This window comes from Protopterus annectens, chromosome 5.part0 (genome assembly GCF_019279795.1).
Source record: "Protopterus annectens isolate FY-2018-M chromosome 5.part0, PAN1.0, whole genome shotgun sequence".
NCBI lineage: Eukaryota > Metazoa > Chordata > Ceratodontiformes > Protopteridae > Protopterus > Protopterus annectens.
Window position 1 is genome coordinate 1,837,677,234 of NC_056735.1, and position 25,795 is coordinate 1,837,703,028.

Here is a 25,795-nt window from a genome sequence, read left to right on the forward strand (position 1 = left end):
TAGCACTGCTGACTTCCGGTCACAGTGTGTTACACGCAGTTAGCGCCTCCTTTGCTTGATCTGTGTCCCCCACCCATACGCACTTGCACACACTTACTATTGCTTACATTTGCTTACTTCTACTTATCTGTACTTACGCCTGCTTATTGCTGACCTATTCATTCTGGTACTGACTCTTCACATGTGCATTTCATGTGGTACTCCAGTTTACATTTAATTGTTATTTGGTAGGTTCTACAGCAATAAAATGTACATAACTGTTCATATACAGATTACACTTGGAAAATGGCATGTGCTGCACTGGGACTCGAGCCGGGAATGCCTCCTCGTTAGGCAGATGTTCTGACCACTACACTATTACTGTGCTGCTTTATTTACTATACCTTCCTTGTTATCCTCTTCAGCCTTTCATGCTGCTTTACCCGTAGCTAAGCAATGGGCAGATCTACGCACCTACGATTAGCTGTATTCGGAGTTTTAAATACATTACTACAAGGGTTTCTTCGTGTTTTTTTTTCAGTGTACTGTTGCTGTTGAACACACGGGGACTGTTAGTGGGGATATGCGGACACTTATGAGCAGTCTCACTCTTTTATGTACACATACTTCTGTTCTACTTTGCAGAGGCATGTTTATTCTGAGAGCTCTGCTCTCAGCCATGCCCCCTGCACTCGTCCACACTCCGTGTAGCATTAGGTGTTCAGGCAGTACCCCTTCCTTAATATGCATGGCACGCTGCCGTCCTCTTCTTAGACTGGCACTTCCATGCAGGACTAGAGTAGTCCTACACAGAGAATTAGTGAATCTGGGGGAGTGTCTCCTTCCTAAACAAATGGATTCCTGAAATTTTGGATCTACAAGGAGATCTTTATTATGGCATAGAAACGGCTCATACGGCCATTGGAAAACCAGCTACCACATCAGCATCATCGTCACCTAGATCTATTGTGGTAAAATTTCTTTCATATATTGACAAAGAACTTGTTCTTAAAGCAGCCTGGAGGAAAGCACCATTAAAATTTAAACAGAACCAAATAAGATTTGATAATGACTATTTTACAAGAGTTTTGGACATGAGAATGAAATGCTGGCCCCTTGTCAAACTATTTAAACAAAACAACATTAAAGCACAAATCATCTACCCAGCTCAGATTAAAATACATTTTTTCTAATGAAGTAAGCACCATTAGCAACTTGGACGAAGTTTCCTCCTTCATAAAATATAATGACATTATCCCTATTCCTGAAGATATGGATTGGATGTCATCTACACTCAAAAGAACTTCAGAAAATAATAGCTGGTCAGAGATGATAAAGAAGAAAGAGCAAACTGATACCACATCTGACAGTACTGTAAAATCTCACAAAGCATCTACTTCCAAACAATTTATGTTTTATACATGCAATGATTCTTCTCTTACTTTAATGTTCACACAGTTTAGAGATACTGAGTGTTTCAGCAATTTCCACTGCTCAAAAAAAATCCAAAACTTCTTCACTTAATTAACTACCCATCAAGTATTACAGGTAATTGGATTTATTCTGTTGCTTTAAAGCTTTGTCAATACTGAGTTTTGCATATTCATCCATATTCATCCATACTAGATGCTATTAATTGTCTTAGGGTGTATATACATATTATTTAAAATGTGCTGCTCCTTTTGTATAGTGTTTTTTATACTTAAATTTAACTTTTGTTTAGTTGTAATCTTAAAACTTCAATAATAGTTTCTTTCCCTTTAAAATACACTGTCTGTAATTAGTAATTGTGTTTTAAATTCGTGGCAGTTTTTTTTTAACTTGAAAATGGCCACTGATGATCATGACAATCTTTTTAGAACATTTTTAAAGCTTTATTTAATGGTTTATACTTGAATTTGCTCATTAGAATGTTTTTTCAACAAAAATGAAACTTTGTTTATCTAGAATACATGCCTCAAGCTGTTTTAACTGCAAATTTTCTTCCCTGTAATGTACTGGGTCTTAGGTTCGCCCTCTATACTGTTACGCAGGAGGTTAAGGGAATTTTTTTTTACTGTTGGACTTCTCTTCACCCATTCTCAGTCTGTTGTCCTTGTCAGTAGATTCTACAGAGATTTAATAACATTTATAGCTAAATACTTTAAATAGTTAAATCTTTGGGCTACAGTCACTTTATATATCCTTGATAATGTAGCAAGTTGTCATAACTTTTGATTTTGCAGCAAATTAAGTGTTGATGACATTCATATTAATGAGGCACATTTATAGCTGCTTCTTTAAAAAACAGCAAAGACAGTTGATTATGACAAGGCTTTAATAGATGAGATGAGTATCTTCACTGTTCAGATAAGTTAGCAATGTTTTATCTTTTATTAATAATGATAAATCAATATATTTATTTTTCACTCATGGATGTTCATTTTATTTTATCATATTTATGTTTCCTTTTATTCTTTTTAATTTACAAATATAGAATTCACTAACTAATAATTGCAGCTGCTATAGATTCTCATCAGAACTGTGCATAAAGCATAGCTGAAACATCTTTTAGAGTATCACAAATTTGATCAACAGTGTTTTTGGTTCTGTAACTGCAGCAACTGTTCAGCTCTAGTTAGAGAAAACACAGCTCTTGACAGGAGCACCTAATACTAATATACTCAGATGTAAGGTGCACGCATATACATACATACATACATACATACATACATACATACAAATGTCTCAAGCATGGGCATTAATGCCCTTCTAGCGTGCCAATATACCAAAACACTTGTTTTCTTAATAAATATCCAGGCTGTTCTTAAAAATATCTAAACCAGTACTTGCTTTAACGTAATTTGGTAGTCTGTTCCAAGCATCAGCTACTCTGTTAGAGAACCAATTAGTACACTTCTCATTCCTACAGAATCTTCTACATAGGTTATCTGATAATTCTCTAGTACTTTTTGATAACCCCAAACATTCCCAGTGGTAGTTGTCACTAAATGCCCTATATACCTGAATATGATCTCCTCTTAGATATCTGTAAGAGGCACTGTACAAGTTCAGATATTTTAGTCTTTCATAATAACTTGGATTTTCACATCCATGGATGCCCTTGGTATATTTCCGCTGTACTCTTTCCAGTTTATTCATGCTTGTTTTTCTATAGGGTTTCCATATTGTTATTCCATACTCAAGTTTGGGTCTAATCTAACTAACAAACAATGACTTAATTATGTTTGATTTCCTAGACTTTATCAATATTTTTATACAAACTATAGTTCTATAACTATCATTATCCAGTTGGTTGATATGATTAGAAAAACTCATAGCTGAATCAACCCATATACCCAGGTCCTTAAATGAGTCTACAGTTTCAATCACTATGCATTGTATTAAATATTCACCTTTCAGTTTATGTCTCCCAAATCTCATATGCTTAGTTTTTGATGTATTTATCAACATATTATATTCCTGTGCCCAAATGGTCAATTTAGTCAAATTATTTTGCAGACATGCCTTATCTGTAACACTTGTAATCAGTTTACCCAATTTCAGGTCCTCAGCATATAGACTGTAAAACACCTCACATGAAAAAGTAAGGTCTGAAAGATACAATCTAAACAAGTAAGGACCTAGGACAGAGCCCTGTGGGACACCTTGACTGTAACCAAGGATTTCACCTGTCCAGTTGGTGTGTGATACTTGCCATGTCCTATTTGTAAGCCATGCAGCTATCCATCTTATCAACAATACATCAATACCTATTTGTACTAATTTATTGATCAGTGTTTTGTGTATGACCCTGTCAAATGCTGAAGTTAAATCAATATAAATCACATCACAGCACAATTTTTCATTCATAGCTGTTATTATATTGTTATAGAACATCATGTTACAGGTGGTAATAGATCTATTTTCAACACATGCATGCTGATATATGGTTTCAAGTCCCAACCTATCCATTTCTGACAATAACATATCCAATTTTACCTTCTCCATTATTTTTCCACAACATGAAAGTAGACTTAAGGGTCTATATGACTCTGGGTTAGTCCTACTCCCCTTTCCCTTAAAGACAGGTTTAATAAGTGCATGTCTCCAATCTTGAAGAATCTCCCCATATTTATATGACCTAGTGAATAACAGATGGAATGGCAGTGTAAGTTCTTGCTTAAGTGTTCTCAGGTCATTGTTACTTATTCCGTCTCCTCCCAGTACTTTGTTTGGATCCAGTTTTCACAGTTCTTTTTCAATATAATCTAATTTGATTCCAGTACCTGATGTTACCTGGATGTCACTAGGACAACTTATTACCCCTTTTGTGGATCCAAACTGTTTTGCATAAGATTTTGTAAATATATCTATAATCTGTTGTGTCTGAGAATAAATTTTAGAATCTGCACACAGTTTATCAATTTGTGTATCTTTACTCCTTCCACATCTTATGTATCTATAAAAAGGTTTCCTATTATGCTCAATATCTTTATATACCTTTTCTTTAAAATTTTCTTGATCTTGTCTAATGCTATTCTTAGTCTGTTTATCCAGCTTGTTTATTTCAGTTTTCAAATTTGTAGTTTGACCTCTCTACCATTTCTTATATTTTTTGTTTCTCACCTTAATCCGGTATCTTGTTCTTATGGAAATATACCCCCCTGATGTTGCGTGCCTAGATCCTGATGTTAAATATTTTTTTTTTACTTTTTGCACTCAAACAATTCCTCTTTCAAAACTTTCCACATTCCATGTGCAGTCTTTCCAATGAACACCTCACTCCATTTAGTTTTATATAGTAACTGTTTTGCTTCCCTATAATCTGTAATTAACCTTCTGTGCGTTGGCTTAGAGTTCAGTTTGACAGAATTATCTGGCAACAAATTAACCTTAATAACCCCATGATCACTGCACATCAATGGTGGTAAAACTTGACTTGAAGTTACAGTAATTTCTTTGAGAATACAAACAATATCTAGTATATTCCGTCCCCTGGTATGTTTTTTTTACACTCTGAAGCATTTGTTGTTCCTGAATATACTCTGTGAATAATTTCTTTACTAACATTGTACAATCAATATTATTCCAGTCTGTTTCTGGTAAATTTAAGTCCCCAGCTAATATTCTTCCCTCCTGTGTTTCATGTAAGAATTCCTCTAGGTCATCTGCACTTGAGTTTGATGGTCTATACACTCCAACAATTGTTATATGTTCCAGGGTTGTCTTTATTGTCACAGTTACACAGCCTGTAGTACTGGTGTTATCATTGTACATGTAATAATCACAGGTCTCCTAGCTATCTTTAATCCCTATCATAACACCTCCACCTGATTTTTTACTAGAATGTCTGTTACAGTAAAAACATTTATACCCTGTCACTACTGGTTTCTAGTCATTGTTCTTTAACCATGTTTCACAAACAATAACAACATCAATCTTGTGGGAATGTAGCAAATTTTCTTATAAAAACTTTATTATTAATGCTTCTAGCATTAACAACCATCAGAGATGCATCAAATGTTGCTATCTGTGAACTGCTACATTTTTGACCTGGCAAAAATCCTGGTTAGTGTTTGTCAAATATTGCAAAATATCTGCTGCAAAAATTTTCTTCTCTGATCTAGACAAATGCACACTATCCTGTCTGAACACATGTGTGCCCCAAAGAAGGCTTGGATGCTCTACACATTTCCATTTTTTAAAACAGGACATTTTTTCCATGTAGGTGTTTATCCAAAAAATCTCTTCATTCACAGTGACCTGACTATCCTTTCTATAGGTGATTTGTGAAAAATGTGTCCTAACACCAGTACAAGCTATACTATCTAGGAGGGCTGTCAGTTCCCAGCTAACAGTCAGAGAATCTTTGTTGGTGACATCATTTGTACCAACATGAATAAAAACATATCCATACTTCCTTACATTAAGGCATTTCAAGGCTTGTTTCACATCTTCTATTTTTGCTCATCAGTTCCTCTAATAACTGAATCTCCAATTACAAGAATATCTTTACTGACCATCTCTGAAGAATCTTCAGCTTCTAATACAGTCGCTTCTGCTGTATCAATTGTTACGATGGATAAATCTTCATCACTATTAGTCTTGATTCCACTGTTTTCATTGTGTATTAAATTCTCATCCAGCTGGCATTGTAAATCCACAGCTAGAGCCATGTAGTCAACATCTGTCTTTCTCTTCTTTTTTTCTTACAGTAATGTTCTTCAATCCTTCCACGTTCAGTTTTGATTTCTACCTTTTCACCTGCTCCTTGCCTCTTTTTTCTACCTTTTCCATTGGAAAGGTGATGCCTTTTTCTATAGACTGAGGGTTTTCTGATAGACAGATATCTTCATTCCCTGTCACCAGTGTATTACATAACAAAGCAGAATCCTTTTCAATATGTATTCTCTTTCCTTTACAGTCATTAGTCAGTTTCTTTTTCTTCCTTGTTATTTGTTGAGAACTTATTTCTTTCTTTCTTTTTTTGTTTCCTTCTAAATAAACCAGATCCTCAGATTGCTGAGTACTTGCATCCACAATACCATAGTTCTCAGGGGCATCATCATGTTTCATAGGGGTTGAATGTTCTATGCAGAAAATAGATGCATCATTTCCTAAATCTGTTCTATTTGTTCTATGCCTAACATTATTTAGTTCATCAGTCCAGTCATTAATATAGCAATAACCCACGCCTGGGTGTGGGTAATGCTGGATTTACCCACGGTTGGCATGGTTTGGTCCCGAGGGCGAGGGACCAAACAAAGCCAACCATGGGTAAATACAGCATTACCCACCAGAAGTGGGTTATTATTAACTCTATGACATTATTTAAGAAAAGAAACTATTACTTTTCTTAAATAATGGCATAATATAATGCCTGTTTACTGCCCTTCCGCAGATGTCTGGCACCGCGGCAGTTCTGCTGTACTGCGCGCCTGCGCACTACATCAGAGCTGTGGCAAAACAGCGGAGAAAGCAAGATCTCCGTTGCTTTTTACTGTTTCGCTATGTTAAATGGGTTTAACATGGCGAGACATTTTAAAATAAGCAACGGAGATGTCAGTTGCTTATTTTAAAACTGTCTCGCTATGTTAAACCCATTTAACATAGCGAAACAATAAAAAGCAATGAAGATCTTGCTTTCTCCGTTGCTTTTTAAAACCTGTCTCGCTATGTTAAATGGGTTTAGCATAGACAGCTAAAATAAGCAACGGAGATCTCCGCTTATTTTAAACTGTCTCGCTATGTTAAACCCATTTAACATAGCGAGACAGTGTTTAAAAGTAGTTATACTAATGGAAAAAAGTCCGGGCGACCGGACCTTTTTCCATTAGTATAACTCGATTTACAATGTGCACGCTGGCCAATCAGCGTGCACGTTTTGGGGAGGTTATGGTATAATATATGATACAACAGTTCTCCAAGCCATGCCAATTGTACATGTGCAATCATCATCATTAAGTCGAGATTTGCTTCTAACAATGGTAAGCAAATCATCCAACTTTTGACATGAGGAACAAAGATCACCAGTGTTATCAGTGTTACCTTTAATTCATTTTATTAATTTGCTTTTGTTAAGTTTAATGAAATATAACATGCTGTAATGATATCTTTCTGAAAATAGGTAGTGCTTTAAGTTATTGGAAGTCTGACTTTATTTTACAATATATTTCAAATGAATATTGCCTGTTAATAATAGGGGCTGATTTATCTCATATACACATTGTCTTTAATAACAGTGTTATATGAAGGCAAAACAGTTGTAAATGAACTTTTCTTTTCATGTGAAGTGGTTGTTTCTCATTCCTGAGGCAATATTAATCTGATGAGTACACTCTTTGCTACTAATATATAACTCATTATCCCTGTTCCATTGGTGACAGTTAAAGTAGCCTTCACCACTATTTTGTTGCCAAGTAGAATTTTACACTTTTATTTATTCAGTAATTAGCAGCATCTCAAAGACAAATGATTATAGTTTTTTACAATGTTCTGATTTTATAAGTCAAATTACATTACAGTCAAGTGGTGATAGTCATTAGATATTCTTGTCCACTGTCACTAGATTCATAGTTTTGCATTATTGTTTTATCTTATCTGAAATCATTTTAACGATGGTTTAATAGAAACCAGGAACACCTTTTATATGATCCTGTCTGCTACAAGTGACCTATATTATATGACCTTTGTGTTATAGTTTTATACCTCATTTATATATCCTGTTGTAATATACAGTTTACAATCAAAATGCTGAGGTGGCTTTCCTCAAGAGTTGGAAGGATGAACATGGAGCGGCAAAGAGGCAAAACTACAAACGCAATTCCTGTCAACTGTGAAACGTCGATAAGGAGATTGTGTCCGGTTTGGAGCATCGGTATTTTGAAGGGCATCGCACTACAGTGGGGATTGGGAAAATTACCCTTTTCTTCTCTGTAGTGCGATCTTGGGGTTAGAATATATAAGTAGCAGGGGGTGGGGGGGTGCAGGGGGCTTGCCCCCTGCAAAATAGTAAGACATTTTCTGCCTCGTAGTAGATGTTTTTTTTCAAGATGGTGAGTGGTTGAATATCAAATCTTTCCTTAGAAAGAATTGACATTCTAGACAAGCATTGCAATTTTATTTCGTTGTTCCAGGTCGGGGTTGTGAATAGTCAAGGAAAGCCACCTCGACATTTTGATAATAAACTGTAATATACATATACCCTATTATATCCAAGATTTATGGATGCCATTCATACAATTAATAGAGAGTTTACTTCTTCAGGCTTATTACTTATATCTAATCACTTTAAAAGAACTTTCCCAAAACTAAATATTTGATGAAACAACTTCAGATTGTTAATTTTCTTTTTTGTTTGTTTAGAATTAGCTCTTTTTAGGGGTGGCCACGGTGGTGCAGTGGTTAGCATTGTCAGCTCACCGCCAGAGGTTATCTGGTTTGATCCTCGGCTGGGGTGCATTCTGTGTGGAATCTCCCATGTCCTCCCTGTGGTCATGTGGGTTTCCCCCAGGTGGCCCAGTTTCCTCCCATATCCCAAAGACATGCTGCAGGTGGATTGGACACTCTAAATTGGCCCTAGGTGTGAGTGAGTGTGTGTGTGTGTGTGCCTTCTGTGGAAGGTTGGGTGCCAGGCTGGCAAATCAACACTGTAAAACTCCACTATCAATCATGAGCAGACAGGTGATCCACTGTGGTGACCCCTAACCTGGAAGAGAAGAATTAGCTCTTTTTAGAATATTTTATTTTACATAATTGGCTCCTTTATAAGACTTATTAGAGCTTCTTGGTATGGTTAGGAAAATTCTTGAAAGTAGTCTGTTGGAACTTTTTCTTTATACTAGACTAGGAATTCTTTGAATTACATGTTTGTGTATAAAAAAAAAATTAAACTTTTTTGATTAACTTGTTGGATATATTATTCATCAAATTCTTTTATTTCTACAGGCCTGATGTTATATTGTCCCCCGGATTCACGAATCCTCCATGTAAGACTAAATAAGTCTTACTTTACTTGGAGGCTGCAGTTGAACGGTATGACATCAGAGTGCCATAAATATTCATGAGGGCACGCTGACTCAACCGGAAGTCTAATACGGATCGTGCAGGAAAGCAGGGGACGTGTCCGACTGCCGAGCAGTCTAAATGTCCATGCCCCTGCAAGTGTCCAAAATGCAAAATGTAAACACACAAGAGCAAGTCCGCTCAAATTTCCATGTACCCAACACCACACTCCCTGACATTGTAAACCCCCATCACAGTTATAGAAAGTAAAACATTCATTTTATTTTATTTTAATTCCTGAAATAGCTGCCTGTATTTGCGCGTGTGTGCACAGGTATGCCCATTGCTTAGCTGCAGTTAGCAATCCCGACATGGAAGAGCATAAGAAAGAATGTTTATACAAATTACACCAAATAGTAATAGCGTAATGGTAGAGCGCTCGCACAAACAAGAGGCATTCACGGTTTGAGTCCCACCACTCCTCTTCCTATTTATGTTTTAAATCAGTATATGAAATAATTCCTGACATATATGATTACAATTTTACTAAAAAGCAGTGAAATGGCCTATGTATCAGTGAACAAAATATATATTTATAAAGGATCCTGACATATAATTGCCCACATTTAAGCAGCGCTGTACCCAGCACAATATAGTATAGCAATGCTTTACCCAGTGCAATAGAGTTGCCCATAGCTAAATAGCACTTTACCCAGCGCAATCGGTTTGCGTGGAGGTGCGTGCCGTGCCAACCAGTGCACCATAAGGCAACGTGGAGCAACGTTGAGCAAAGTTGCTTAAACACAGCCACACCCCCTAGCCTGTCTGGATAGTAGTAAAATAAAATGAATGACAAGGTTCGAACCGAGGACTCTGTGCACCATAATCAAAGTACTCAACCACTAAGCCATGACAGCTTAGGATAAACAGCCACTGTTAACATACATATACTTATAAATGGTAGATTAACCATTACTAAGCAGGCCTGAATTTTCAAAAATGGCCAATCACAAAAAAGTGTGGGAAATGCAGCATATTTAAGCCCCATAGGCAGGAATACTCACCATAACTGATTGTAGCTCCCATCTGCAGTTAGAATGGCTGGTGCTGGAGAGGGTACACGCTTCCGCGCGCAAAGTTAGGGCATCGAGGAGTCGAAATACATGGTTTGACTCCTTGTCCACCATCATGAGTCAAGACTCCTGCAGGGCCAGTTCCAAGGGATGGAGTACAAGGCAGAGGCTTGGAACCGGTTAGCTCATGACCTCACCAGTGTCACAGGCGTTCCTCGGACTGGTGAGCAGGTCCATCACCACCATGCAGACCTGAAGAGATGGAAGCAGGACCTACTGAACCAATGGATACAGGAGGCCCATGGGATACAAGATGCCCCACAACTGAGTATGTAGCCATGGAATGCAGTATGTAAAAAATGATAATTGATTCTGTATAATGGATAGGTATGTCTCAATATCCCTTCATTTAATTCACAGCTGCAGGTGACCGTGCTGCGAATCAGCAAGCCTATGCAGGTAGGCTGCTAAGGCTGCACCACCAGGCAGGTTAGTGATTATTCTGCATGTATTGTTATATAAAATAGGGGAGAGAGTCTGAAAGAAAGTGTTGTAGTCTAATAATACAGCCATAAAATGCCCTGAATAAGTCCTCTGCATGTACTGTTATATAAAATAAGTCAGAGAGCCAGAAAAAGAGTGTAGTAACCCATTAAGAAAGTTAAAATATGTCCCGAATAATATCTCTGCAGGTACTGTCATATAAAATAAGTGAGCAAGCCTGAAAAAGAGTGTTCTAACCTATTAATAAAGGTATAATATGCCTTGAATATGCCTCCCATATGCACTGTTATATCAAATAAAGGAGCGAGCCTGTGGAAAAGTGTGTAATGTAATTAATAAAGGTATAAAACCTGGAGTGTGTCTGTGTCACTTACTTTGAAATGTTGTTGTAACCTCATATTATACAAATAGTACTGTTTTAATAAGTGCTGGCAACCCACAGTTGGGCAGTCCCATCTAAAGTGGGTGATGGAAGTGCTAGTAGCTGTGAAGCATATATACAGTCCTCAACAGTCAGTTACTGGCAGGCATGCATAAGTAAATCTGACACACTAGTAGCTTGTTAATTTGTTCCCCAGAAATGTGAGTGTGCTTCAAGAAATGCAGGGTTCTGTACAAATTGAACTGAAAATGTCATGTGAACACATCCAGATATGTAGATAAAGAAATATAAATAAAATCAAGAAATATGTAGCAGTAACATCTGCATCTTGGATAGTTAGTATGTCAGATATAGGTCAGGTATATAATGAACTAGCCAAACCCATTACACAACCTAATGCATATTGGCAAGTGCAATAATACATGTAGGGGATATACACCTGCAGTCACTAGGAATGTAGTGTAGACTAAAAGTACTTATAAGATGTTAATTGAGGTTTCTTTCTACACCCTACTGTATGTGCATAAACCATGCAATTCCACACCTCAATGGGTATGTGTAATCTCAAACATTTGTTGGGACATATGTCCTATTGTTCTATAAATATCTGCATTCACTTTGATGCATGTGCCCTGTTCAAATACCACAATAATGGTGGCCTGTTGCTACCAATCATCCCTGCATGCTGTCGGAATGTCCACTGTCATTCAATATATGCATGTGTTATGCTTGCTGTTCAACTGTTGGAACCTTGGTGTGTTGGGTTAATGAGAATATTACTGCATGCTGTTACAACTAATCTGGAATGCTGTTGTTTATGTTGTAATTAAACACACCTAATCACAGAACGTATGGGAAGGCCGGTCCCAGCTGAACCACCTGTCCCTCCTCAGCTGGCGAGTGCACCTGGCACCAGCAGGTCCGGTGCCCAGCCCGGGTTCCCCTCCTCCGTTGGCCCTGTGCCACCTACGGGTGGAAGCGCTGCAGGGGATGGGGCTCATCCCCCCATGCAAACATGGGTGGAGAAGGGCCACCTGTCACCCTTCGAAGGGTCCGGGTTGTGGTGCATAGGGAGATCCAGCATTCAGTCACTGATCCCATACGTCAGCTCGAGGTGAGAGTGGCATGTCTCACGGGTGAGCCTGCCCATCCTACGCAGCCCCCAGCACAGCCACCCTCGGGGCTGTGAAGGTGCAGTGGTGACTGCCCATGGGTGGGGATCTCAGTTCCACTGTTACCATCTGTGGGCTCATGGGCTTGCGATTTAAAAACATCCATCCCCGTCAGTTGTGTTCACCCACCCCATGTGTCAGACACTGTCCCTGTATGCATCTTGTTTGTCTTGGCTGTTTACCTCCCCAACCTACCTCCCCAAACATACCTACTTCCTCTACCTCACTTTCCACTCTCACCTGAAAAAAAAAAAAAAAAAAAAGGGCAATCTGTACCCACAAAAAATTACGCCCCATACATAGCTGCCCATTTCACACACATGTCCACCGGACATGTAAACCGATAATTATAATTGGCAGTACAACATACTTTGTTGTCCTCACCCCTCTCCCAGGGGTGGAAGGTTTCAAATTTCACTCCAAATTTCTTGCATATGCACAGCTGTTGCTGGTAAAGAAATGGGCAGCTATGAACCTTCCCTACACCCGTCCTGCACATCCCGAGCTTGTTTTCCTACTGTCTTCCCCTCTCTATGCCCCCTTTTTCACCACTTTCCTATCTCCCCATTTTCTTTTCTTTCAAAGAAATTAGTGCGGGGGTTAGCGGGAGTAAGCACTTTTAAGAAGTAGTAAGCGGGTTTAAGCGAATGTGCACATGTGTGCGCTTAGCTAAGTATTGCTAAGCATCGCACAAACCCAAGCAAACCTGTTTACAACTGCTTAAAAGTGCCTTAGTCACTATATGTCAGGGCCCTTGTTCTGCTCAGCAGGAAAATAAAATACCTCTGCAAGTCTCAAACCCCAGACCATTGACACAATAGACTGCATGAATTATCACTAAGCCACAACAGATATACAATAATCTGGTGCTCAAATAAATATATCATGCATTTCAATGACTGAATGTAAAGGAAAAATAGGAAGGCCATAACACAAAGCTTGTTTTGTGGATCTTTACCAGCAATTATTGTGAAACGCATTACATTAGTGTGATATGAGAAGCAGCCATTCTAGCAGCAAATACAGTTACAGAGGCACTTTACAACCCCCACACAGTATCATAGCAGGACAAACAGTGACAAATCTGATTAGGGCAGAGGCCATACTACCCAACTGTGACTACTTTACAGGGATGTCCGTGATGGTGAAACATATTTAAGCTGTGTCCCTCTGAATCCCTCTGAAAAGTACTGACGTCAGTCAGAAAGGTGGGGTATTACAGAATGAATACTGACAATAATAACAGTAGACACCACGTGTACTTCATAAAAGGAGTACGTATCCATATGCACTGCTTCACACAAGTCTAGACTTTTACTGTCTCTATTATGTGTATGGTGTACTTCACATTTAACTACCTATCCCTGACTCCATGCAAAGATGTATCTCAGTGTTTCATAGGCCTGGCAGAGGCACAAACACACAGGCATAGCAGCTATCCTGCTGTTACACACACTGCAAATGACACTCCACAACCATACCCTTATGTAGAAGTACAACGCAGAAATGCCAAAGGATATAGCCATGTACTGGTAGCAACTGACTGTAACAATGCCATTGTACTAGTGATGAAAACACCTGTGGGTTGCACAGATAAAGAATAACAGTATAACATTTGACTACCATCTGGATAGGTTCACAGTTGGGAACTATGCAGACAGACCACCTGCCTTGATAAACCAACAGGTACACACCAATCCTTTAAGTCCAGTAAGATAACATTCACACAATAATACATAATGCTCTCTGTATGTCAGCAACCCCCCCCCCCCCCCACACACACACACACACATTAAATACACTTGTGTGTTTAGGGTCTACCAAGGATTTAGGTAGGTATACACAGTACTGGAATTGTCCAGTTGTCCTGTGAACCCTGTGCTAATGTCAACAATAAAACCACAAACACTGCAGAAGTGAGTACATTAATATTCACAGTATAACAGTTCGCAAACAGTTCATGTGCCAAATGAATACTTCTCAATAATTACATTTGTATGGCAGTTAATTATATGAGTAGAAAAGAAACTACATAGTCACATAAATGTTGTGTAAGCATTTGTAGGGGTGAGTTAAACTCTACACTGATAGCTCTATACTGCAAGTGGCAACAGTCAGGCCTGAGTACAACATATACATCACTGTCTACACATCTAGCATCAGATATAAGAAGTATACCAACCTTCTGAGTTACACAACAGTGTCCACAGCAAACAAGCATGGGCTCCACTCTGGAAATCTGAAAGGGCTACGCCTACATACCTTAGCAATTTATAGCATTGGGTTGCTATGACAGTGAGTACTGCAATTACCACACAGCAGGCTGTATGCATCTACCAAATGCTGGGCACCAATTGCTGCAGAGGGCATCACATGCACATGCCCAGATAGCTATAAAAGCAGATTGTACTTGCTATCCCCACATGCAATCATTGCATTGCACGTGTCAGCAACTACTGACAAACTCTATAACTTAATAAAGAAACCTTACTTAAGTAAATATAATATTTACTTCTGTAAAACCTAAATATATTAATTAAGAAAAAAAAACTTAATTAATAAGCGATAATAACAAATAAATAAAAAATGTACTTAATAAAAAAAAATACCTTGAAAAGCATACACAGATGGACCTGACAGTGAGTAACAGGTATGTAACAGATCAGTAGTTACCGGCAAGTAGTAGATGTTTATGAATAGTACTGTACATACTCAGAAACATGCATAAATGGCAGCAGTAGGTATGTATACAGTGATGCCATGCATAACTACTGCCATGGACAAATTAGTGCGTAGTTGTGTGCAGTGGGACATAACTGTGACATATGTATCTCAGCATTATATATTGAACATCTGAACATGTTATCTATGGTCTGTACAGTACTGCGTATAATGGCAGTTTGGGGGAGTAGTGCAAACACCTATATAAACTTGGATATGACAGAGTATGACATGCATGATAGTAACATAATTTGTAGCTTAGCATTGGCAATTGTTGTACCAGGCTAGTATAGTAATGTAGCATTTGCAGCTATATATACTCCCTGTACTATTACTGTATGCACACATATGACAACTGTCCATGTTGAAGCAAGGCCCAACAGGTCATCCGTGAGGTGTACGGACTTACAACAGCATGGACCCTGTGTGTGTATGGCACACACATATGGAGAGATATGTATGTGTCTGATAAATTAGCATCTGAACATGTGCATAGAGCAAGGGACATACTGCAACTGTTTGTGAAGAGTGGACAATTATATGTTGTTGTTGCAGGCTGTTATTTGCATTTTGATATGTAGGTGGTAGTGTGTGGCAAACAAGACAGCATACAGTGCTGGCATATGACATGTGGTGTTTAAATGCCATGGGTATGATTCCTCAGGTTTTAGTCTTCCAGACAGGGGGTCCTGCTAAAGGTACATGGGCTGACACTACCTTCTATGCATTCTTCACAAGGCTGTGCAATATCATTACATAACTGCATCCCTCTCAACCTTTGCATAATTGATATTCCCACCATGAAAGTTGGACTATATATGTGCCTATATGTATGTCTATATGTACACCAATGGATGGTCCACATGTCATCAGAAAAGGTGTGTCATCCATGGAAAAAGAGGTCAGTGTTCCACTGTACTCATCAGTCATAACAGTCATCATAGAGTACATTGGCCCTGTCGGTATGTACCTCAGAAGACAACCACAGCCACAGTAGACGCCAGACACATACCTCACAAACAGTATTACCAGACTCAAACAGATGCCCTATGCAGACTGTCTTACAAAACCAAAGCTACACTGTGTCACATACCGCCTACCCAGAGGCAACCTCTGCCTAACATACAAAGCTATGCCAAACCCACAGGTGTTGGACATGCTCCATATATACAGATTAAACTCCATACAAGCTACAAACTGTACAGATCTAAACCCTGTAATGTGAAAAAGCAGAACATGCTGGAGTGGTACATTATCATCTCAGACACATACCATACTCTGTAACTAACCACCTCTCAATAGCAAATGAAGGTCCTCATTAGCAGTTCTCATGAATAATCATGAAGAGTGGGTGTGAGATAGGAACACAACCTGGGAGTCACCACTGTGGCTCTGCATGACAGGGGCACATGAACCTACATTACATGGGTGTTGTAGGGCAGGGTACCATATGACTAGGCTTCCATAGACCCTACGGATAATAGCCTATCAGCTACCTAGGACCCGATACACACATGCATGTACTTGTTGCATTACTTGCTATGTGAGGTTGACTGGGTATGATGGTGAATGTGTAGGCAAATGTGTCAAAGTTGTGTATATGTGTGATAGCCTAGTGGGAAACTATGTATATCATGGTATGTAGTGTTGTAGCTCATATCCCAGCAAAGGATACGTATGCTATTGTTAGGCTGGAAAAGCAGTAAGGCATACGGTGTGACGTAGTCCCATGGTGTTGACCGGAGTGTGCCATTGTAGGCTTAAGCAGTACATGTATGCTTATTGATTGTTAACACTACTGAATACAAATCCTGTATGAACAGTGATACTACCCGAAGCTCTAGGCCTAAGCAGCACAGTATGGTTTATATCCACATTTCTTGGACACACTGTTTTGTTTATCTGTAGTCCTCACACATTGCAAACCTCAGGCATGAGGCTTTGTAGGTGCTGACACACAGTACTGTATGTTACACAGGTAGAACTGATCTGGGTTGTCATACCTTTGTGTCCTGTAGATATGTCTGATGTGTGTGTGGGTATGCCTGTAACATGGCCTTGGTGGTATGTGTGTCACAGGATATATGTACATATCTAGCAACATGTGTAGTGTATTACAGCAGTATGCCACCTATAGTGATGAATGTGCACATTTGTTACTGAGGGGTTTGCTATCAACAAGTAGTGTGGTGTACTGATAGTACTTAAACTGTACTTAACAGTCCTTTAAATGGATGACAAATGTCTGCATGCATTAGCTTCATAAACACCCCCTGTGGCTAGGTGGTGCATTGTGTCACATAGAGTGTGTCATGTACTGTTGTATAGTCTTACATACTGGTTCCACTTTGTTGCTGTGCAGAACATATTTAGGAATATAGTATGTGCCAGGCACTGTCAGCAGTTGTGGGCTGAGCAGTCCTATGTGGTATTAAAGGTGTGTATCTACTGACAGCCAATAGGTTGCTATATGTGGCATTTCATTGATGTCTGTACTTTAGCATGTTAAGTGTGCCACATGACTTGCTCACAATAACTGTTTTATTGTCTTACAGGAATATGTCTCACAACAGGAAGCCTGCCTATTCCCCTGAGGAGGAGGAGGTCATCTTTGATGGCCTGGTACAGCATTACAACCTGCTGTTCTCCAGATCTAGCCAGGACCAGCATGGATGCACTGCACTGTGGCAGGATGTTGTCCATTGGGTGAATGATGTAGGCATGCATAACTGGACTTATGAGCAGGTACGCCATCACTACAGTGATTTAATCAGACATGTTCGGCAGCATGCCTCCGATGTCCACAGACAGCAGCTTGCCACAGGTGGTGGTGCATCAACACATCCCCCCTCACCAGAGTGGAAGAGCTGCTACTCAGCATGATGGCGGGCCAACCAGTACAACAGACATGCGTCATCATGGAGGCCGGAGTCACCCAGCATGTAGATACAGAGTGTGCAGGTAACATGGCATATCTGCAGACTACTGTTAGATCAATTGTTAGAGCATGCATTTACCAGATGTGTACTGTGTATTCAGAAGATGTGGAGCCTGGTGTCATGCAATACTGATAATTTGGAACATAATTTGTATGCATGTGACTGTCACCTCTTGCACTATTGTGGAATTGCAAACACACAGCAGCAATGCCATAGTTGTTGACATTGACAAACTGTCTTATATCCTTGTAGGTCCCTCTGGTGTAATAGCAAGACAGCACACCCATGCCGGTGAGTGTTCTACATTTAATATAGTATATAGCATGTGCATGTCATAGGAGACTTGTAGGCCATATGCACATGTAAAACACCAACACATAATGCATGCTCTGCATGTTCTCTGTGGGACTATGAACATCCCATTAACATGAGTATCCACCTCAAATACATGCAATACACGCAGCATCCCAACCAATTGTGGTACACAGTAGTGGCCATTGTATAGGCAGAGTCAATACACATGCACACAACATACACCACTTTGTCATATGCAGTTAGTGTTAATTTGATACACATGGTGTATGTAGACACCTGCTGTAAGGTCATACTCCAGTATCCCAAATGTCAACAACACAGCACACATACTGTACCTGGGGGTACAGGACTATCATAGGGCGGTGTGACATACTTCAACACACAACACATTCATGTGAGGCAATGCTCCCTATTGAACACCTTACATACCCATGTAACAACTGGCTGTGAAATGGTTAATGTAGCCAAAGTGGTGCAGTTCAGGTACAGCAAGATAGTTGGCAGTGTGACATACATTAGTGGCCTTGAGTGACCACATGATGCTGCCTGATGATGGCTCATGGTACTACACTACATCCAGTTACAGTAACTATAGTACTACACATAGCATTCATTGATATACACCCGACAGTTGTGTGCATCCAGCCATGGTATGTATACCTATGAGTGATGGTGCACAGGACATTGGAAAGCATTCCAGACCTGCACAGCAATGTTGTGTCCATGTACACATTGTGTTCCAAGGTGAGGCCAATCATTGAACAACACACATGCATCAAAGACATGTATACTGTTATCAACAAGGACTCTCCATACTCGCACTGCATGCTGTTGAGCAACACACATCCTGCATGCTGACATGTGCGATAGGACTCTTTGGCTTGTGATACTGTACTGCACCTTCAACCACTAATGAATATGTTCCGTATTGCTGTTGGTGTGTGCGTGTGTGTGTCAACTTGACTGAGTAGTGTATGTGTGCATGTGTGCATGTGTTCATGTGTGCATGTGTTCATGTGTTCATGCGTTCATGTGTTCATATGTGCATGTGTGCATGTGTGCATGTGTTCATGTGTGCATGTGTACATGTGTACATGTGCTCATGTGTGCATGTGTTCATGTGTGCATGTGTTCATGTGTTCATGTGTTCATCTGTGCATGTGTACATGTGTTCATGTGTTCATGTGTGCATGTGTGCATGTGTTCATGTGTGCATGTGTGCATGTGTGCATGTGTGCATGTGTTCATGTGTGCATGTGCGCTAACATCTTGTACAGATTGTGAAGTGTGTTTCCTGTCTTCCTCTCACAGGTGCTGAGGTATTGGATGACTGCAACAGGGAACCTGAGGTCACTTCCACAAATAGTGGGCATGATGACACATGTGTAGTGGCACAGGCAGGTTTGTCAGGGTCTGTCATTGGTCCGCCAATCGACAGTACACAGCTGTCCACCCCATCTATGCGCACATTCATACTGCTGATACATCCCTCAACACCAATGGCCTTAGCAGAGGAACAGCATACAGTAGGCATTGACCAGGATAGTGTGGTATCTATGGCACATGCAACCCCACACAGCAGCCATACACAGACACCTGGAATGGTACCACATAGGAATATGTCAAGGGGTGCTCGTGGGAGCACTGCTGGTCATAATGCCCTTGGCAGACGTGCCTCCACAGGTCTCACAACCTCAGCTATGTTCTGGTCTGTAATGCAGGCACAAGCACGTATGGAACGGTACACCAGGCAGGGACTAAGGGCGCAGAGGGCTCACCACACCACTATCAATGACAGTATCCGTGACCTTGCCGGTGCCATCTGTAATTACACCGAGGTCATTGATAGACGTTGGGGGAAGACACTAGATGTCCTCCGCAATGTAATGTCCATGTACCAGGACAGTGCAGGACGTCTGAGACGTCGACGTGGATGCATGCCAGCAACATCATCAGCTGGCACTCGTCGCGGACAACACACAAGTCCCAGTCACTCCCGTAGTGGCAGTACCAGCCCCAGCAATGTTGGGGCTGGGCTGTCAATAGACCATCCTAGACGGCCACGTGCACGTGGCTCTGGCCAGTCCCAGCAGGGATGTGGGTCCAGTTGACATCCCTCTGCCTCTGATGATAGTACCCAGTCTGGCTTGGTACCCGATACTGTCCGTGGCACCCCTGGCAGGAAGAGGCACTGTGTCCGTGGCCGGAGACAGTGATCTGTACAGCCTGGTACATACAGTCTGTGGTTGTCCCACAATCCCCTGTATGTGGCAGCCACAAGGTGGAACTGTGTGCATGCAGATACACACGCACATAAACCAAACACCTAAGGCTAACACATACACACACACATATTACACCAACATTGACCCATGCTGTACTGTTGTCCCTCACACACACACACACACACACACACACACACACACACACATACATACATGTTGATTGGATGGGTCATTGTCGGACTCTGGCAAACCATTAACACACCCTGTGCATATGATGACACTGTGCCACCTCCTGCCATCAGTGACAATGATGCAGGAACAGGCTTACATTGTGCTGATGCACAGGGTGACCTAATAGCAGTGTAGCAATGTTAGCATGTTGTCAACAGCAAGGTGTACTGATATCCTTGTAGGTGCATCTGAGCAGGCATGATGCATTAAAGCAAAGATTATCAATGTAGTATTGTTTACACCAGTATTAATTCCAATACTGTATTGTCTGCCCATGTGCCACTTGGCTGATGTGTGCGGTACTGGCAGCATGTGTTGGTGAGTGGATGGTACGTGTGTGATGTGTGCAGTACAGATTTGTAGGTGTACATTTGTGAACATGGTGGAGGTGCACCATCTGCATGCATGTGCATAGTGGGCACATGGGAAGAGTGACATGCCCTTTATTACACAGTGTTAACACTTCATATTTCCTATTGGTGGCCAGTATGCATTATACTACACATATGTTATGACTTGGGTACACATGTATGTATGACGTGGTTTGACACTATGCTGTGGGTGATACTGTTTGTATCGGTCATTGTTTTGCATACTGGTAGTATACATAACCTCAACAGCCTGACTTTACCCAATTGTTAGCAGATGCCTTGACAACTGACACACAGATGTAGGATACACAGTAGCATTTGAGTCCTTCCGGTATTATACTATACCAGTAACCAGTGGTATTGGCCGCCACCCATTCCTGGGACCACTCCTGTTTGACATGTAGATGTCTCAGGTACAAGCAAACACACTAGGGATATCTCCGTCCAGATCTGGTAATGCATACAGTGGCTTTCAATGCATTCTCCAGATGAGACACTTATCCTCCACAAGGGTTTCATACAGACAGATACCTGTTGACCAACACATGCTGTAAAGCTATAAGCCAACTATAGCATAGTTATCCACATTTACAATACATAGTATCCAGACAGTACCACATTGTTAGTAGCCCACAACATGTAGCAGGGGTACCAATATGTACATACAGCCACATGTTATGTCATCTGTCCTTTGGTATTCACATTTCCAAAGGTATGCTGATGTCCCTCAGTGCATCACATAAGCATGAAGGGGTCTGTATGCATATCCACAGAGGTGTCGTGCACCTGTAATGAATGCCCATTATTGACAGACTGCGTTGTGTTTGAACATGTCTGACATATACCCCAGGCATGAACCCTCACTCACACTATTCTATAGAAACTGCCATGGGTGTGTATGACACACATAACCTAGGCCACAGATCACTGCAGTGGCTGGCCTTGACACATACATACATATGTGACCTAAGGTCTGAGAAGCAGCAGCACAGACTGTCAATGGTAACAGATGTATTCGTGTAGAAAGCAGGCGTCACACCTATGAACTCATTGAGGTCACATGTACATATATGTATTTGCCACACAGATAAAAATTGAGGTCATGTGTACATATATGTATGTGCCACACAGATACCAGAAGTGTGCAATGCACATACTGTTGCTTTACTGATATGTCATACAGTTGTAAAAGCAAAATCCACAACACATCAACCAACAGTGTCACACACACACTCAGCAATTGCAGGATTCAAACCCCTACCTAACTGTGTTATAATACTACATTGATACGCATTAACACAACATACTATATGCTTTGCTGGGTGCTTTCATTACTCCTGCTATATTTCTAGGATGCTGACATCATCAGACTTGCCAAATAAGAATTCACCTCTTTTCATAGTCTCCAAAAAGGGAACTCCTCTCACAAGAAATCACACACACACATACACCCCCACACACAGAGCAATTGCAGTATTCAAACCCCTACCTAACTATGTTATGATACTACAGAGATATGCATTAATACGATGCGCTATATGCTTTACTAGGTGTTTTCTTTTCTCCTGCCATATTTCTAGGATGCTGACATCATCAGACTTGCCAAAGAAGAATCTACCTCTATTCATGTGTTTTCCTAGTCTCCAAAAAGGGCACTCCTCTCACAAGAAATCATACACACACAAACACAAAACAATTGCAGGATTCAATCTCCTACCTAACTATGTTATGATACTACAGAGATACGAATTTACAGTATGCGCTATATGCTTTACTGGATGTTTTCATTACTCCTGCTATATTTCTAGGATGCTGACATCATCAGACTTGCCAAAGAAGAATCCAACTCTTTTCATAGTCTCCAAAAAGGGCACTCCCCTCACAAGAAAGCACATGCATACATAGACCCCCTCCACACAAACACAGAGCACTTGGAGGATTCAAACCCCTACCTAACTATGCTATGGCACTACACAGATACGCATTAACACGACATGCTATATGCTTTACTGGGTGGTTTCATTTCTCCTGCTATATTTATAGGATGCTGACATCATCAGACTTGCCAAAGAAGAATCTACCTCTTTTCATGTGTTTTCCTAGTCTCCAAAAAGGGCACTCCTCTCACAAGGCATCACACACACACAGAGCAATTGCAGGATTCAGACCCCTATCTAACTATGTTATGATACTACAGAGATATGCATTAACATGACACGGTATATGCTTTAATGGGTGTTTTCATTTCTCCTGCTATGTTTCTAGGATGCTGACATCATCAGACTTGCCAAAGAAGAATCTACCTCTTTTCATGTGTGCACCTAGTCTCCAAAAAGGGCACGCCTCTCACAGGAAATCACACACATCCCCCCCCCCACACACCCACACACACAGCATTTGCAGGATTCAAACCCCTACCTAATTATGTTATGATACCACAGAGGTACGCATTAACACAACACACTATATGCTTTAGCTGGTGTTTTATTTTCACCTGCTATATTTCTAGGATGCTGACATCATCAGACTGGACATGGTAATGTATGTGTACTTTGTTTTATGCAATCCCAGGAATGAACCATGTGGGTCAGCAGGTGTTAATAGCTTGTACAGGACTCCACAATACTTAGCTTGTGTGATCTCTCTGTGGACAAATTTCCATTCCTTCATATGACAATACATATTTATGCACAGGTTGTTGAATTTGTGGATACAACATGTGTCTGTGATGTTGATAAAGGGCTACTCAGAGTCTATGTGAGATGTGTGTAGCTCCCTTCAGTGATGTGTGTCCTGGGTGGCTGCCTTGCAAACAGTCTAGCAGGTTTGGGAACCATGATCTGCCCATGATCATACCACAGTTAGTAGGGCTGTGTGTTTGTCAGCATGGTAATCATGATGGATTCAATGGCCTTGCAGATAAGACGTCATAGGCTTATAGGACTATAGTTACCATGGTCTGTTGTGCACCAACACTTGTGGGGTGTGCCATATGTTGCTGTAACACATTCAACAGTTTCATATCCTGTAGAGAGGGTGTGGGTCAACAGACTATTCAGGTGCAGTGTCTGTTTGTTCTGTAGTTCACTTATGACACATATCAGGAAACAATGTCATCCAATTGATGCCATGTTTTCTGCTATGGAAGGAGCTGTTTACCTATTCTACGTGTGATATCTCCTGGTATGATGATAGGAACATTAGTCAGTGGGAGGTGGGTATGTATGTATGGGCCTGTCTGACAGGATGTCGGCATTGTCAGTCAGGTATAGTTGGCCCTGACTCAGGACATATATGTGTGTACAGTGCTGTGTATGACATAGCTGAAAGAAGTGTCATGGTTCTTTCTGGACTCCTTCGCAGATAATCTTTCATAAACACCAACATACCTGAGCAATAAACCCCTGTTATAGTCTTTTACACACTTAACACCCTACTGATCCCTTTTGATCAGTCAACAGAGAGTATGTCATCATAATATCCTGGCATGTCCAATGGTTGGTTTCGCGTGTACTCTCCAGTCCAGCTGGTGAATATGGGACTTTTGAGGCAATGTTACAACTGCCTTATGTACACAGACAACCCTCACCTCCTTCCAATAAACTCAGATTTATGTGGGAGATGCAACTATATAGACAAACGGGAGGCTGAGCTTTCTCAACCCATGACCAGCACAGTCTATCAGGTGGTGAAGGTAACCACACACACCACAACTCCATCACACATAGACCTATAGAGACAGCAAACAAACTACATTACCACACAAATACATGCTCAGAGGCTCTACATAATATCTGCCTAAGCAGCAGAGACCTCCAAGCAGACACCCAGTCAGCTGCTACCCCACAGCATTACCCACATATCACATGGTTCACACAGTCAGTGTGCCACACAGTCACTGCCCTTGGGGCTTAAAAAACACACCTAATACACTTGTAATAGATGACACTATTGTCAGACACACTGATGTCACACTCACCAGGCTGAACAAGGAGAATGACACTTTGAGCTGTCTGTTGGGTGGCAGGTTCTGCCACATTAAACGTGCACTCAGGTCACTCCACAGCAAATACAAATATGGCTCCATCATTGTCCATGCTGGTGTGAATTACCTCGGACGTTCCTCCCTGGATCACATGATAAGGGACATAGAGGAGCTCTCTGATCATGTAACCCAGGCCAGTATGGCCCTGACCTTGTGTAGCATCTTACCCACACCAAGAATGATAGCACAGTATACAGACAAGCTGATCAATTGTAACAGTTGGCTAACATATTGGTGTCATTCAAAGGGATCCAGTGTCTGTCAGTCTGGGATGACATGCTCGACATGCCACGTAGCTGCACCTGTCACCCCTGGACTTTCAAATACTGGCTACGGCTGTTGCCACAGTGCC